The sequence below is a fragment of the Tupaia chinensis genome, unplaced genomic scaffold, assembly GCF_000334495.1.
Source record: "Tupaia chinensis unplaced genomic scaffold, TupChi_1.0 Scaffold000005_2, whole genome shotgun sequence".
NCBI lineage: Eukaryota > Metazoa > Chordata > Mammalia > Scandentia > Tupaiidae > Tupaia > Tupaia belangeri.
The window spans coordinates 1,217,056-1,235,756 of record NW_006159434.1 but is presented as its reverse complement, the minus strand read 5'-3'; the positions used below and the strand labels follow the sequence as shown (position 1 = coordinate 1,235,756).

Here is an 18,701-nt window from a genome sequence, read left to right as displayed (position 1 = left end):
GCATTTAACCCTCATTATAGTAATGAGAGGGCCAAATACTTTATATTAATTGATTACTTTGAGAACTCTTCAAGCGTACTAATAAGGATTCAAAAAAAAAAAAAAATCAACACACTTAGTTGTTACTTTATCAAATAGGTATCAGGAGTAAAGCGTTAGAGTCTAAAACAATGAGACCCCCTCCATTTCCAAACTATTTACTTGGTAGCAGGAAGAAATTGGTACAAGGAAACTAATAACTATTTGAAACATTTTGTTCTTGTCATGAAAGGCGAAGAGAGGCTTGGGAACTTAGTAACAGTTGGCTGCCCAGAAATCCTCACGGGTATAAACAAAGAAATACACATGCGGAGTAAAATTGACCATTTCTCAACATTTTCAAGAGTTAGCGGGTAAATCCCACTCCTTCACTAGGCCTCTATTTCAGTCATCACAGTACAGAGGGAGCCCTAAGAACTCACCTCTCCCTGATAGCCAACCAAATTTTGTTATTGTTATCTGCTTCTTTAAATCCCTGGGACTAATTTTGTGATGCCATCTATCCCTGTGATGCATCAGTTGTCACAAAAACAAACAAACAAACAAAAAGGTGAAATTCAAGTAAGATCTACTGGTTAGTTATTGGAGGTGTAGATGTCAATGCCCTGGTTTGATCATATGCTAGGTTTTAAAGATGTTATCACTGGTGAAATCTAGATAGAGTACATAGGGATTTTATGTACAGGTTTGTAACCCTTTGTAAGCCTTAAATTATTTCCAAATTATTTTCTGGAATAATTACTGTTCATTCAGAAGAACTTTCTGTAACAGTTCTTGCTGTGCAGTTTTCTGGGAGACAGATTTTCTTAGTATTTCGTTTACATTTTCTGATTATATCTTCACTTTAGTTAGTTATTTTTTCTGGAGAGATTTTTTTTGCTATAGGGCGCATGCACTCGCCAGAAAAACAAGAGACAGAGAGACAGAAAGCGAGAAATCACCCCCCAGGGGGGATGGTCACGCCGCAATCCCTTCTCCTCCATTCTCCTCTCGGGATCTTGGGCATGCACGCACACGTGCCCGGTGTGAGTTTAAGCCACCGGGTCCGGGACGCGAACCGCGGTCGACTACGTGGGAGTCCAGCGACATAGCCATTACGCTAACTGCTGGTCCCTTCACTTTAGTTATTGAGGAATATTTTTTCTGGATATAGAATCAACTTCTTGGTAAATGGTTTTTATTTTTCCATGACGTCCGTTAAAAATCTCCCGCTTGCGCGTGCCGGAGCCGTTGTCAACGACGAGCGCAGCCGTATCGTCACCCATGCCGAGCTGGGGGGGGCGGGGGGCCGGAACGGAGAGGGCGAGAGGCCTATGATCGCTGTGTAGACGCGGTCTCGGCAGTCTTGAAGTTTCTTCTAGATATTTTTTTTCCTTTATCCTTGATCTGGGTAGAGTCTGTCCTGCCCTTGCATAGTTCTTGGGTCAGCTAGAAATTGGTCCAAAATTCATACACAGACTTTTGGGAAGCCCCTTGACTGTAATTACCCTGTTCAACATGTCTTCCTCGCTTCACGGTTGCTTCGGTATCCTCAACCATGTTCTCTGGATAATCATGTGAACAGGACTATGCAATTACATGTAAATTGAAGCCTATTTGGTCTGGTCTATTTTCTTTTTCTAAATAAGCATTTCAAAAATGAGAAACTTCTCCAGCGTTATTCCCTTATCAAATTGTCAACTCTTCTGCAGTTTTAGTACTTTTTTGGTTTCTCTCTAATATGGGGACAAGATCATCCAAAAAAATTCATAGAAAATGTATATTATGAAAAAAACTATGCATTGTTTTCCATTTTCTTTGTACCAAAATAGACTCATATTTTAATTCTATTTTCCCATGAACTTTTCAAAGTTTGTATTATCAGATTTTTTAGAGAGATACTTTTGCTATAGTATAATGTGCACTTGCCAGAGAGACAGAATAGAGACAGAAAGTGGGAAATCACCCCCCACACACACCTCCACCCCCACCCCGGGGCCATGGCTATGCTGCAGTCCTTTCTCCTCCATTTTCCTCTTGGGATTTTGGGCATGTATATACATGCACCCAGCATGAATTTTAAGCCACTGGGTCCAGGACTCAAACCAGGGTTGACTACATGGGTGTCCAGCAACATAACCATTACACCATCTGCTGGTCCCGTGTAGCATCAGATTTTCAGAAATATTTTAGCATTTTTGTCCACAGTTTATAGTTATCTACAAGAGTATTGGTCTGGTATCAGATACTGTTTCATTACCAAGGAGAAAGTCTATATATTTAGAAAATAAATACATTAATTTTTAATTTGCTTACTTAAAGTAGAATTCCTTTATCTTAGAGAATAAATTTATGAAAGCGAGAGAGAGGGAAAAGGTGGAAAAGAGAGAGAGGTAGTTTTTTTTTTTTTTGACTGGGTCTCAAGATTGCAACCTCCTACCCAAGTCTCCTGATTAGCTAAGATTATAGACACGTGCTACTATGGCCATCCTGCTCTAGTCGGTTGAGGTTCTAAATTCACACTTCCCATGTGGCCCTGGCTGTGCATAATGGCAAGGTACTGCTTGCCCCACCATAGCTGGGCTGGAGAATGATGTTTGTAAACTATAGCATGTCACCATTTTATTAAAATGTATAGCAAAAGAATATTTCTATCTCCATTGTCTGTCTTCATCTCCTCCCAGGGACTCTTTTTCTGGATGAGTCTTTTCAAGATAATTTGTATATATCAAGAAACAAAAAACAAGACCCTGAAATGGAAATGGATTTCCACTATAATTAAGAACATGCTGGTGGAAAACTTGGACTAAAACCCCAGTCAGTTGATTACCATCAAGTCTACTATATTTTGATGCAATAATTACCTGATCAAAGGGCAGGGATTAAGGGAATATTCTTTTTCTTTTTCATGATATACCAATCTTTGCTAGGCCAATTTTGGAATAGGAAAAATATATGCAAACTTGCAGATGAACCAGTAGCAAAAAATTCTACATAAACAGAATTTTTACCTAAAGAGAGAGTTAATATTTTCGGCATGTGTGAAAAAAAGTCCTATATGTGTTTTTATCAGAGAATTTTGAATAAATATAGAAACTATAGGACCTAAACAGTAAGTTTAAATGGAGTATGACAACTATGTATTTAAATTGTAACTACATGTATAACTACAGTATGCATGTTTTAATAATGAATATTATACTCTGAATAAAGTGTTGAACTTTTATATAATACTATTTTGCTATTGGCTTTGAATATCACCTTTCACCCACAGGTGAAGCAATTATCTGGGGATGAATAAATGACCACAATGCAGAATATTAAAAAGGTCAATATAGTATAAAACCATAATTAATAATATATGAGCATTAAATTTCCAGTATCACAGCCTCATTACAGAGGTTATCCTAAAAAGTTAAAAACATGTCCAAACAATTATAGGTATTCATTACAAAGGGTGCATATTTATCAAGCCTTATTTTATGATCATCAATTGTAAATTAGATATCTTATCTAAGAACATCAAATGATATTTACTCAATGCACCATAAATTCTTAAATTTTGCATAGTTGTCCTTTGTAACTCAACTCTATCTAAACTGTTTTCTCATTATTTGCAAGTAGAGAGGAAATGAAAAATATCTGTTGCCATTTCAGAAGGCATGATAGACACATGCCAACTTCTGGAAATACCTATTTAATCATACATTCATATTCTCGACTGTATTATGATGCTAAGGATAATCACCAATACCACTATACTCATACATTTTGAAGTTACAGTGACAATATGAAGAGTATGATCTTATTTATAAAAATCTTCCAAAAGTTCATGGAAAATGTGTATTATATAAAAGCTTTGCATACATTTCAAAAATTTTTGGCACTAAAATAAATTTGTATATAATTGTATTTTTCTATGAACTTTTTAAAGTCCCTTTGTGTAATAAATTATAAATGGGATAATGCAATGTATAATCATTTTAAATTGCTTTTTTTTAATTCAGTAGAGCTACCGTTTTAAAAATAATCATTTATTTTAATTTTATTTATTCATTCATTTATTTTTTAATTAGACCAGAGAGAGAGAGAGAGGGAAAGTGAGAAAGCAAGCCACCAGGTCCAGTATTCGAACCGCAATCGAACACGTGGGAGTGTCCAGCGCCTTAACCACCAAGCCACTTGCTGGTCCCCAGTAGAGCTATTTTTAAACTAATAGAAGTTGTTGAGTGTCTTGATCTTTCCTCTTTATTGCTGAGAAGTATTCCACAGTAGAGGTGTACTAAGCTGATTTATTGAATGGCATTCGGATTATTTACAAATTTCCTTTTATGAAGAAAGCTCTTATATTTTTTCTCTTCTTTATGCTAGAGGCTACATGCATGCACATGAGAAAGAGACAAAGGGAAAGCATCTTCTGACAGTTTCTGGTCGGGCCACAGCCCTTTTTCCTCCTATTCTCCATCTCATCAGGATACTGGGTACATGTGCGTGAGTCTGGCACAAAGCTGATGAAGCTGTGACCCAAACCCTGTTTGGCCGTGTGAGATCCAGCTTCCTCTGCACAGCACCTGACCATTATAGTATGGGTTTGACCCATATAATATACATTTGTGTAGAGGATTTTATTCTTTTTGTTTTTTTTAGAGGTTTTTCTAGGATGTGTGTGCTTGCCAGGAAGACAGAGAGAGACAGAGAGACAGAAAGCGAGAAATGTCCACACTGCAATCCCTGTTCCTCCATTCTCCTCTTGGAATCTTGGGCATGCACGCACACATTCCCTGTGTGAGTTTAAGCCACCGGGTCTGGGACCCAAACTGCAGTAGACTACATGGAAGTCCAGCGACATAGCCATTACACCAACTGCTGGTCCCACGTGTGTGTACAGGATTTTTTTAGACCATTAAACCATTTTTTCTGGATAGACACCCTGATGTGGAATTCCTAGGTTATATGGTAGGCACGTGGTTAGTTTGCTTTGAAACTGCCAGAATTTTTGAGAGTGGTTATACCGTTTGACATTGCTACAAGCAATGTATTCGTGATTTACATTTCCCCATTTTCATCTACATTTGGTATTGCCACTACTTTCATTTTAATCACTCTATTTTCATTTTTATCACTCTGATAAGTGTGCAGTGATATCTCAATGCTCAATGTGCTTATAATCTGCATTTCCCTAATGACTAGTGATATACACAGTTCAATGTGTTATATGTCTTGAGTAAAATATATATTTATACCTTTTTCCCATTATGAGTTTATTTGTCTCCTCTGTCTTCTGTTGAGGTTTTTTGCTTTTATACACACACACACACACTATATATGTGTATAAATATATTTACCGTATTTGTATATATGTATATATGTACTATATATGTGTATATATTTGCTATATATATACTATATATTTATATATATTCTTTATATATCTTTACTGTATTTATACAGTATATATGCATATACATATATATATATATATATACACATATGCATTTATTTGGTATGTGCTTTGAAAATATTTTGTTTGAATCACATGCTTGCATTTCCTAAAGACTTTATTTTTTAGAACAATTATTAATTTACCAAAACAATGATCAGATAGTAGAGTTCCTGTATATTTCACTGCCATACCCACATTTTCTCTTCATATGATGTCTCGCATGAGTGTTGCACATTTGTTATAATTTATGAACCAATTGTGGTACATTAACATTAACTAAAGCCTAGAGTTAACATTGAGGTCAGTACTTTCTGTTGTACCGTTCTGTTAGTTTTATAAATGCATGTCATGTATTTAAGTAATACAGTGCCCTATAGAATCCTTTCACTGCCTCAAGAATTCCTTATGCTTTATAACTATTCATATTCCTATTCAGTATGTATTTAATGTTTTTCCCTATCTTTCTTATGTTTTACTTGACTTACCTGCTCATTTCTTTTTATCACTGGATAACATTTCTTTGTATGAATGTACTATAGTTGTTCATCGATTTACCTATTGAAGGACATCTTGTTTACTTCAAGTTTGGATCAATTATGATTAAAACAGCTATAAGCTTTTACATGTAGATTTTTATGTGGACATAGGGTTCAACTCAATTGGGTAAATACCTAGGAGTGTGACTGCTGGATCATAGGGTGACAAAATATTTACCTTTGTAACAAACTGCCAAACTGTCATTCAATTTGAGTGCAGCATTCCTTACTAGCAATGTATTTCTACTAGCAATTAATGAGAGTTCCTATGGCTCTTCACCCTCACCAGCATCTGATAGTGTTAGTCTTTTGGACTTTAGCCATATGCTAACAGCTATGTAGCAGTACTGCATAGTTGGTTCATTGACAATTTCCTAATGATATATGACACTGAGCATCTTTTTTTATATGATTATTTGCCATGTGTCTCTCTTTTTGGTGAGGCATCTATTCAAATACTTTGCCCATTTTCATTTGGATGTTTTGAAAATCAGATAAATGTTTTGCAAATATTTTTTTAAATCTGACTTTGCTTTTCATTCTCCTATCAATGTCTTTCATGAAGTGAAATTTTTTACCTTGAATGAAGTACAACATATTTTTCTCTTTCATGGATGGTGCCTTTGGTGCTGTATCTAAACAGTTTTTCCTTTATTTATGATAGAGTGCATGCACGCTTACAGGAAAGTGAGAGTAAGAGGAGAGAGTTGGTCACACTGCAGTCCCCTTCTCCAGCCAGTCAGATCTTGGGCACTTGCTCATGGCTCTCCTGTGTTTTACACTGAGCAGGCTGGAGATTCAAAGCATAGTTAGTTACCCTTGTGAGATCTGACTTCTCTCAAGCAGAGCTGACTTCACTGCTGCACCTTCGAACTGGCCCTCTTGCTATATCTAAAAATTCATCACCAAACACAAAATCACCCCAAATTTCTCCTATAACTTTTAAAAGATATGTTATCGTCTTCTATTTCATACTTAGGTCTATTCTTTCTCTATTGAATTGTTTTCGCTACTCCATTGATCTGTTTATTATTTCACCAATGCCAACCACATTGTCTTGATTCCTTAGCTTTATAATGAATCTTCAAGTTAGATAGTGTTAACACTCTGACATTGCTCTTCTTTTCCATTTCTGTATAGTTTCTTTTTTCATGAGTTTTAGAGTTTTCCACATATAGCTCCTATACATATTTTATTGAATTTATACTTAGGTATTTCATTTTTTTTAGTGCTAATGTAAATGATATTTTGTTTTAATTTAAAATCTTGGTTGTACATTGCTGGTATTAAACTATTGATTTTTTTAATAATAACTTACTATCTTACAACCTTGCTATAATCATTTATTAAGTAAAAAAGTTTCTTTTTAAATCATTTATTTGGATTTTCAAAATATATAATCAGTCATTTGTAAATAAAGACAGGTAGGGTCACTTGTTTATTTTTTCCCCCAATTTGAGCATTTTCACTCATCCTTTTGTTCAAATATAAATCTTAATATGGCTTCAAAACTCAAAGTTACACATAAAGGTACATTCATAAAATGTCAATCCCTCCTCTACCCTTGCACCCAATGTTGCCTTACATCTCGTAGATAACTAATTTCTTTAGTTTTTGGCTTATTCTTTCTTTTTCATTTTTGCAAAAATAAATAGATATAACCTTTTCTCAGCCTCTTGTTTTAAAAAAGATACTATAATTTATATATTATAGTGTATGATAAATTATGGTGTATACACATATATAAAATATGGTCTATTATATATTATGGTATTTCTTGGAAAAACTCCAAATTTGTATAACAGAGGTCTTCCTTATGTGCTGTGTCAGATTGCACAGTTCTCCATTGGCTGTAATTACCATAGTTCAAGCAAATAATTCTCCATATTTGGACTCAATGCCTCAGTCTTCCAGCTTCCATTAGTTTTTGCCACAGGGTCGGAACCACCATGCCCCTAACTCTCTATACTTCGCCATATGGATGGCTTCCATTTTTTAAATTGCCACTAATGATCTCGTGAATGAAGTTGTACATACGTATGTTCTTACACTCGAAGACAACTTAAGAGTAAATCCCTAGAAGTGAAATTTCAGGTCAAAGTATGGTGTTGATAGGTAGGATTTATCTAATTACAGGGCTTGTACAATTTGGTTTTCCAACATACATACATGTATGGGTGTGTGTGTGGGTGTGTATAATGGCACCTCTTTCCCCACAGCCTTACCAATAAAACATGCTACCAGTAGTTTGCATTTTGGCAATTTAAGAAGTGGAAAATGATAGCTCAGGGTGGCTTTCACATACATGTCTCTTCTTATGAATCTATTTGAAATCTTTTATTGTTCACTAGTTAGTATTTCCCACATATTTTGAGTCATATAACTGTATCTTTATTTCATATTTCATTTTGGTGTTTTCCCACTTGTAAAAGAGTAAATCTGGGATAAATATTCTATATATTTGCTTCTAAAGTATCATTTGACTGTGACAAGTTTAAGGTTTGCTTATTAAGATTTTAGCCTTAAATAAATTTATTGTTAGATAGCCATATTTATAAGTCCTTCTTCTTCTTCTTATTTTTTTAAGAGATTTTTGCTATAGGGCGCGTGCACTTGCCAGACAGAGATAGAGAGACAGAAAGTGAGAAATCACCCCCCAGGGGGGATGGCCACACCACAATCCCTTCTCCTCCATTCTGCTCTCAGGATCTTGGGCATGCACGCACACGCGCCCAGCGTGAGTTTTAAGCCATCGGGTCCGGGACGCGAACCGCGATCGACTATGTGGGAATCCAGCGACATAGCCATCACACTAACTGTGGGTCCCAGTCCTTCTTATTATTGAAACTACAGTTTGAGTTAGACTTTTTGTGCACAGAGATGTAGATTTTACTCAGTTTTTTTGTTTCTTTTTCTAGTTCTTATATGCTTTTTTTGTTGTTTTATGCTAAATTTATGTCTCCACACAATTTGATACTTGTATGCTATGACATGTCGACTGTGTCTCTCTCTGGCGAGTGCATATACCTTCTGGAAAATTAAAAACAACAACAACGACAAAATCATGACAGTTCCACCCTCATGGATGGGACTGATACCATTATAAAAGAGTTTGTTCTTTTGCTTTTTCTCCGCCTCTCTTGGCCCTTCCACCATGTGATGATGCAAGGAAAAGGTCCTTGCCAGATGTCAGCCTCTAGATCTTGGACTTCTCAGTATCCCAAATCATGAGATGATAAATTTTTATTTATTAGAAATGACCCAATTTGAGGTATTCTATTATAGCAACATAACAGTCCTAAGATAGCCTTGCTCCTACCTGCCATTGGCACTTTAAACACCATTGAATCTACTGGATCATATGGTCTAAGTGGCAGAGAAACTTGCACGGTCTCATGGACTTGTTGCAGAGTCTGCCCTTAATCATGGGCCCCACTCAAAACTAGCAGCTTTTCGGCTCACTTGGTAAATGGATCAGAGTGACACATACAAATGTGGAATGCGTTGCCTCCAAAATCCAAATAGGTCTATTAGGGTTTATTCCTTTGTCTCAGTTATAGGAGTGGCCACATAGAGCTGTTTGTCTTTTATCCTAAAAGGATTATCTCAATATACCCCCATCCCACTGGACCCTTAGAAATTTCAGTGAAGTTGAAAACCTGTGATTTTTGGGAACCAGCAGTTAGCGTAATGGCTATGTCGCTGGATTCCCACGTAGTCGACCACGGTTCGTGTCCTGGACCCGGTGGCTTAAAACTCACACCGGGCGCGTGTGCGTGAGTGCCCCAGGTCCTGAGAAGAGAATGGAGGAGAAGGGATTGCGGCATGACCATCCTCCCTGGGGGTTGATTTCTCGCTTTCTGTCTCTATGTCTCTCTCTGTCTTTCTGGTGAGCACATGCGTCTTATAGCGAAAATTTCTGTCTCTATGTCTCTCTCTGTCTGTCTGGCGAGTGCACGTGCCCTATAGCGAAAAAAACTCTCAAACAAACAAACAAACAAACAAAAACAAACAAACAAACAAACAAACAAAAAACCTGTGATTTTTTTTTCAGATTTATTTTCCACACTCTAACATGCAAATGTGTTTCCAAAAAGTTTAGAGTAGTTTCTAGCTCGCTCTCATTAGGTCCAATAAGCATAATTTCTTCAACGTAGTGGACCAGTGTGATCTATTATGGAAATTGTGGAAAGCAAAGGTAATCAAGATCTCTGCAAACGGAATGATGACATAGGGCTGGGGAGTTGATATACCCATTAAGTAGGACACTGAAGGTGTACCGCTGGTCATGCAGCTGAAATCAAACTGTTTCTAGTGGACCTTACAAACAGAGTTGGAAAAAAAGCATGTATCAGATCAGTAGCTGCATACCAGGTCCCAGGGGTTGTGTTAATTTCCTCAAGCAGTGAAACCACATCTGGTACAGCAGCTGTCATCATAGTCACCACTTGCTCAAGCTTACAGTAATGCACTGTCATTCTTTAAGATCCGTCTGTTTTTTGCACAAGACCCAATAGGAGCGTTGAATGGGGACATGGTGGCAACACTATTCCTACATCTTTTAAATACCTGCTGGTAGCACTAATCTCTGCAACACCCCCTAGGATGTGATATTGCTTTAGATTTACTAAAGCAATCTGCCAAAGGATAAGAATCTGCCAGAGGCTCCAAAGAGAGTTCCACCCTCTCATGATGCTAGGATGTGGTATTGCTTTAGATTTATTATTTTCCTATGTAGAGGCAATTCTAAGGGCTTCCACTTGGCCTTTCCCTTCACTCCACAGGAAAGAGCAGAAAGGTTGGGATTCTGCCAGCAACTAAGTATGTCTATTCCAATTATGCATTCTGGGACTGGGGAAATAACCACAGAATGGATTCAGAGACCCACTGAATCCACTGTGAGGGGCAAATGAGTTAAATTTCATTGATCACCTGACCTCCTTAATCCCTTACTCTGCTTAGTAAGCCACAGGGACATATGGTGTATCTTATAATCAGTGTAAATTCAGAGTCACTGTCCAGTAGTCCCTGAAAGGTCTGAGTATTTTAGTTTCCCCAATACACTGCTTGGTAAATGGTTGTAGAACCCTTTAGGGATGACTAGAAGAAGAAAATGAACAGTATACATTTTTGGTAGCATACCACAGTTCTTCTTACAGAGGACTCAGACTCTCTTCATTCAAGGGGACCTGGATTTGTAAATTGAGAATGCTTTAGGAGTTATGACTCTAATTTTATGAGTCTAATTAGATTTTTGTTTTTCACTTGACGTAGAGATTGTTTCCACTTGCACAAATCAAGTAAAATTATGTAAGGTTTTCTGTTTATTTCACATCTAGGAACACCAAGTGTAAGGCGATTCTGATTCCTGCTTTTACTATGCTATTTATTATGATAACTATGCCCACCCTGCCTTTGGAAGTCCAATGCAGTGACTTGGCCTCTACAAAAACCAAAACCAAAACCAAAACCAAAACCAAAAAACAGAGCTTGAGCATTTTCAGTTCACTAATGGGCCATCAGTTGACCCATGTTTCATCCAACCAACAAGACTAATGTCGTTTATATTGTATCTCCCCAAACTGCAGCACTGAATGCAGAATCTCTGCTTAGTGAGCCCATATAAATTAATTTGGCCTGATCAAACTTTTGATTGGGATCTAACTTTAGGTTTTGTCCACTGTTGTAACATACCCTTGATATCCCTTTAACATGATCCCCCGAATTCTGATTGTATTCATTAGAAAATACAAGCAGTTTTTTTGGAGTGCAGTATTTCTCCTCATGAGTCACACTTTGTACCTTGCCTTTAGGGCACCTACTGGGACTTGAGTTAATTACAGATCTATAAGTATAGAGAGTAGTAGGAGTGGGTCTTGAGGAGACTCATCATTTTCTTGTATGGTAACTTCTCGGGGAAGGATGATTCCTTAGGAATAAGAAGGAGGTGGAAAAGCCAATACTACAGTGTGTGAGGAGCTGCTACCGCTGGGTGTGGGGAAACTACTGCCACAGGGAATAGGGAGACCACTTTCCATGGGAGAGGAAGCCTAATTCCACCGGGAAGAGAGACCTCTTCTATTAGCAAAGATGATTCATCAGAATCTAGATGATCCATGTACCCAGCATTATTGAGGTTTTCCCACATATCTCCATTACAACTTGCAGGATTTCATTCATTCCCTGGGAATGTTCATGTTTTAACAGACACTGCCAGTCTGGGAGTTCTACTTGCATTTTAACTCACCCAGTCATCAGATGAGATTCTATATTAATTCTTTTCAGTTTCAGCCTTGTGGCTACAAGTGATAAGGCCCTGTTCCACCACACACTTAGCAGGTGAGAGGTAATTTGCATGGTGCTTGTGCTGTGAATTCAAATCAGTTAGCCCTTATTATTATTATTATTATTATTATGGTCCACTTTGTCCATAGATAGTAAGAGCAGCCAACCATTGTCATACTTCTTAGTTTTAAAAAATGTTCAAAAGCATATATATACTCATTACTTCCTATAATAGTAGCCAATGCAGGTGTTTTGAGTATCTTTATTCACAATTTATGCCATGAGCTATTACTGCTTGCTTGTGCACCTTCTAATTAGAATAGAAAGGCAGTTCCAAAAACTCCAGTTCAAAAAATTCATCCTTTAATTTATGTTCCTCTTGAACCACTCTCCATACCAAAATCTGTGTTAGTAAGAATCCTCTGGAGAGATAAAACCAATAGGTTGGATAGATAGATAGATAGATAGATAGATAGATAGATAGATAGATAGAACTATGTATGTAAGAGGAGATTAATTATTAGAATTTGCTCACATGGTTGTGGAGGCCAGAAACATTCACAGTCTATAGTTTGTAAGCTAAAGAACCAGGAGAACTGGTTATATAATTGTTTTGGAGTCTGAAAACCTGGTCATTAGGGTAGGGTAAGGCTTATGTCATAAGTCCCTGCGTAAGTCTGAAAGCCCAAGAACCAGGACCATCAATGTCCAAGAACAGGAGAAGGTAGATGTCTCTATTCAAGCAGAGAGTGAATTCACCATTTGTCTGCCTTTTTGTTTTATTCAGGTCGCCAACTTATTGAATGATATCCTTCTGCACTGGAGAGGACTAACCGCTATACTCAATTTATGAATTCAAATGCTATCTCTTCTAGAAATACCCTCACAGGCACATCCACGAGTAGTGCACCATTTACCTGAATATTCATTAGCCTAGACAAATTGACACATAAAATTAGCAACCACCATCACAGTCAATTTCGGAATGTTGTCATAGTGCGAATAAATTTCATACCCATTAGTAATCATCCCCTAATTCTTTGCAACTCTTCTCTCACTGAGGCAAATAAAACTCCATAGTATATCTCTACAGGTTTGCTGATTGACAATTAGTGTATTTTCTTTGTAGAAATGTAAATTCACATATTTTAAATACTTCATTTTTATTATTTTTATACTGCTGTAAATGGAATATTTTCTTAATTTTTGAGGATTTTTCAATGTTAATGTATTGAAATAAAATAAAGTTTTTGAACTTTGAATTAATTCTAATAGGTTTTATTAATTTAAGTTTTCCGTTAATACATACAAGATTACATCATGTGCAAATAGAAATATATTTACATTTTCCTTTCCAAACTGGCTTTTATTTTTTCTTCTTGCCTAATTTTCTTCTCAAACCTCCAGAACAGTGTTGAATAGAAGTGGCAAGAGTGGGCTGGCTTGGTGGCACAGTGGTAACATGCTGTCCAAATGACGCTGGATGTATATGAAAGGTTGTGGGTCCTGCTTCCTAGTTGACTTGTAAATACTGACCTGGCTGACTGAGAAATCTGGGGCGTGCTGGGGATGACTGTGGCATGACACTCTGTTGAGGGTGCTTGTCTTTCTCCGCTCTCGCGCTCTTTCTCGCTGTTTCTCATTTCTTCTTTCTCTCTGTATCTCTCACTCTTATGAAAGAAATATATGAATTTGAAAAGTTAAAGAAGTGAAAAGAGTAAATATCCTATCCTTGTTCCTGATCTTAAGGGGAAATATTTTAGTTGTTTACCATTAAGTATTATGTTAGCTGTGGCTTTCACATAAATGCCCTTTATGAGATTGAAGTAGTCCCTATATTTTCCTAGTTTGAGTCACTTTGTTATGGAAGAGGATGGGGTTTTTTTTTTTTAATTCTTTTCCTATAACTATTGAATTTCATTGTTTTAAACTCTATTGATGTGATTTATTACATCGTCTGAGTTTCATATGTTGCAGCAACCTTGCATTCCTGAGACAAATCCCAACAGGCTATGGTATAAAATCCAATATACATCAGTGGGTTAGGGTTCCTAGTGTCTTTTTGAGAATTTTGTCTCCAGGTTCATAAGGGATATTGGTCTTAGTTTTTATGCACACATGATTTCTTTTGTCTATACTTGCTTTCAAGGTAATATTAGTCCTATAGAATGAATTAGATATGTTTCTTCCTCTTTTAGTTCTTGAAAAATTTAGAGACGGGTGGGTGTTAATTTTTTTTTTAAAAAAAAATCTTGATAGAATTCACAAGTGAAGCCATCTGTTTCTGGAATTCTTTTTTGTTTGAATATTTTTATTACTATCTCATTTCCTATTATAGTTTTATTCACATTTCTATCATTTTTAAGTCGGTTTTGGTAGTTTATGTTCTTTTAGGATTTCATCTAGATTATCTAACTTGCTCACACAAAATTGTTCATAACATTTTAAATAATGTTATTATTTTTGCAAAGTTGTTAGCAATTTCCTTCTTTCATTTCTGATTTTAATAGTTTTATTCATCTTCTTTCTTCTCCTGGTCAATGTAGCCAAATGTTTGTCAATTTTCTTCATTTCTTTTCTTTTTTTTTTTTTGAGAGAGAGAGAGATATTTGCTGTATGGCATGTGTGCTTGCCAGACAGACAGAGACAGAAAGATAGAAAGTGAAAAATCACCCCCCAAGACAGATGGCCACACTGCAATCCCTTCTCCTCCATTCTCCTCTGGGAATCTTGGACATGCATACACACACTCCTGGAGTGAGTTTTAAGCCACTGAGTCCGGGACTTGAACCACATGGGAGTCCAATGATGTAACCATTATACCATCTGCTGGTCCCAATTTTCTTTATTTTTTTAATTATTATTTTATTTTACTTGAACCGTGGTTGACTACGTGGGAGTCCAGTGACATAACCATTATGCTAACTGCTGGTACCTATTTTCTTTATATTTTTAAACTATTTTTTTAAGAAATTTTTTTTCTATAGGGTTTGTATGTTCACCAGAGAGACAAAGAGAGATGAGAGACAGGAAGTGAGAAATCACCCCATGGCTATGCCACAATCCTTTCTCCTCCATTCTCTTCTTGGGATCTTCGGTATGCACGCACATGCACGCAGCTTGAGTTTCAAGCCACCAGGTCCATGATTTAAACTGCAGTCAACTATGTGGGAGTCCAGTCACATAACCATTAGGCCTTTTGCTGTTCCCAATACATACATACATATATAGTTTTTAGATATTTTTTTGCTATAGAGCACATGTATTTGCCAGAGAGACAGAAAGTGAGAAATCACCCTCCAGGGGAATGGCCACACCACTATCCCTTCTCCTTCATTCTCCTCTTAGGAACTTGGACACACACTCACATGTACCCAGCATGAGTTTTAAGTCACTGGGTCCAGTACTCAAACTGAGGTCAACTATGTGGGAGTCCACTGACATAACCATTATGCCATCTACTGGTCCCTTAATATATTTTTAAACTATTAAGTGTTGGTGTTATTTATTTTCTCAATTGTTTTTCTGTACTCAATTTTATTTTTCTCTGTTCTAATATTCATTATCTTTTTCTTCTTGCTTTAGTTTTAGTTCTCTCTCCTATTATTTGCTTCATTTGGTAGAAGGTTAGCTTACTGAATTAATATCTTTATTAATTTAATGTAGGCAATTGCGGCTGTAAGTTTCCCTTTCTGAGCACTGAAACCACTGAACCCCATAAGTTTAAATGTATGTTCTTATTTTAATTTCTCTCAAAATATTTTAAAATTCTCTTGTTATTCATTTTTTGGTAACATTGAGTATTTTGATTATTTAGTAGTACGCCATTTACTTTCACTTCTATTTAAATTTTGCAAACTTCCTTTTTAAAATTAATTTCTAACTTCTTTTTAGTATACCAGAGAATAAAATTGTGCTATTTGAATTTGTTTAAGTTTATCATGCATTGTTTTATGGCCTAATGTATAGTGTATCCATAGAATATTTTATATGCTCTTTAGAATGATGTAAATTTTTCTGTTATTGGATAGGGAACAGTTGAACCCCCTCAGCCATGAGGAATAAATTTCAAGCCGGCAGTGGATGCCTGAAACCATTGGCAATACTAAACTCTCCATACAGAGTGTTCTTTCCTATGCAAACATACATATGATAAAACTGAAAAAAGAAATTATGAATGGTATCAAAAAAATGGAAAAACATCCGTGTCCTTGGATTGGAAGAATAAATATAATCAAAATGTCAGTTCTACCCAAGTCAATTTACATATTCAATGTGATTCCAATCAAGTTGCTGGTGACATTCTTTACAGAAGTAGGAAAAAACAATCGTAAAATTTGTCTGGAGGGACCAGCGGATGGCATAATAGTTGCATTGCTGGACTCCCACATAGTTGATGGCAGTTTGAGTCCCGGACCCAGTGGCTTAAAACTTATGCTGCACGCATGTGCGTGCATGCCCAAAATACCAAGAGGAGAATGGAGGAGAAGGGATTGCAGTGTGTCCATCCCCCCTGAGAGGGGGTGATTTCTCACTTTTTGTCTCTCTTTCACTCTCTGTCTCTCCAGCAAGTGCATGCGCCCTATAGTAAAAATCTTTTTCTAAGAAACATTTTGTCTGGAATCATAAAAGGCTCTATATCACTAAGGCAATACTGTACAAAGGGAATAAAGTAGGAGACATCTCACTACTTGACATAAAAATATATTAGAAAGCAGTGATAGTAAAAATAGCATGGCATTGGTATTAATTACATATTGAACAATGGAGCAGAATAGAGAATCCAGAAATAAACCTCCAATCATACAGCCAACTGGTCTTTGCAAAGGGTACAAGACAATGTGGTGGAGAAAGAAAATCTTTTCAGCAAACAGTGATGTAAGAATTGGACATACACCTGCAAAAAAGTGAAACAACACATCTTTCACCATTAATAAGAATCAACTCAAAATTGATCAAAGATTTAAATGTAAAGGCTGAAACTATAAGAGTACTGGTAGTGGGGACCAGCAGGTGGTGTTGTGGTTAAGGCACTGGACGCTCCCACATGGCTGATCACTATTCAAGTCCCGGGCCTGGTGGCTTGCTTTCTCACTTTCCTTCTCTCTTTTTCTCTGTGTCTGTCTCTAGTCAAATTAAAATAAATGAATGAATAAATAAAATTTAAAATAAAATAATTCTTAAAAAAAAAGGTTCTGGTATAAAACATAGGAGAAACTCAAGACATTGGAGGGAGCAGAGATTTCTTAAATAAGACTCCCAAAACACTGTCAACATTTCCAAAAATAGACAAGTGAGATTACATCAAGCTAAAAAAACCTCTTCAACAGTTAGAATGAATAGACAACCCCTGGAATGAGAGGAAAATATTAGAATGGAGATTGATAACCAGAATATATATGGAACTCAAGCAGCTCTTTCATAAAAAAATTGAATAATCTAGTAAAAAAATAAATAGCTCTCCAAGGGAGACTTATGAACGGGCCAAAGATATATGAAAAAAGTTTGAAGTCTCTTGTCAAAGGAAAATGTCAGTTAAAACTATAATGAGATACAATTTAACCCTAGTTATGATGGCTAGGATCAACATAAAGAAAGAAAGAGAAAGAAAGAAAGAGAAAAAGAAGAAGGAAAGAAAGAAAGAGAAAGAAAGAAATGAATGGCAAAGCTGTGGTGAAAATGGAACCCTCTTACACTGTTGGTGGGAATGTAAATTAGTATAACTTCTGTGGAAAACAGTATGGAGGTTTCTCAAAAACCTACAAATAGAACTACCACATTACTCAATAATCCCACTCCTTGGTATTAATATTTACCCAAAGGATAGAAAAACATTCAGTTGAAAGTACCTTTGCACATCCGTATTTAGTGCAGCATTATTCACGATTGCTCAGATACGGAGGCAAACTAACTGTCCAAAAACTGATGATTGGGTTGTCAATCTGGCACATATATGCTATGGAATATTACTCATCCTTAAGAAACAATGAAACCCTAACCATTGACTCAATATCATGAATATAGAGGACTTAATGTTAAGTGAAGTGAGATAGACTTTGAAAGAGACATACTGTATATTCCCGGTTAATGTGTACCGAATATCTGCACCCTCCGGCAGAAATGGAAAGATCCAAAGATATGATAGTGGAGAGGATAAATGTAGATAACAGAGACTGTAAGGGAGGAAAGTGGGTGGCAGAAGGTGAGTGGGAGGAGAAAAGAGAAGAAATATTTAACAGGCAAAAAAATGTAAAGTTCTTTGCTGAAAATAATATACATTCTGTAACTTTTGCTTTATGCAAATAAATAAATTACAAAAAATTATGAAAAGATTTAATTTACAAATTAAGCACAGTAAAAGACTAGCAATAATAATAAAATAGAACAATTATAACAGTATTATAAAATAAAAGTTATAT

The 18,701-nt window shown here is 36.3% G+C and overlaps 1 pseudogene; it reads right to left on the bottom strand.

The window, feature by feature from the left end:
- Positions 1 to 1,350: 1,350 nt before the first annotated feature.
- The window catches only part of LOC102488974 (60S acidic ribosomal protein P2 pseudogene), a 55,397-nt pseudogene continuing 38,046 nt past the window's right edge, over positions 1,351 to 18,701 (bottom strand).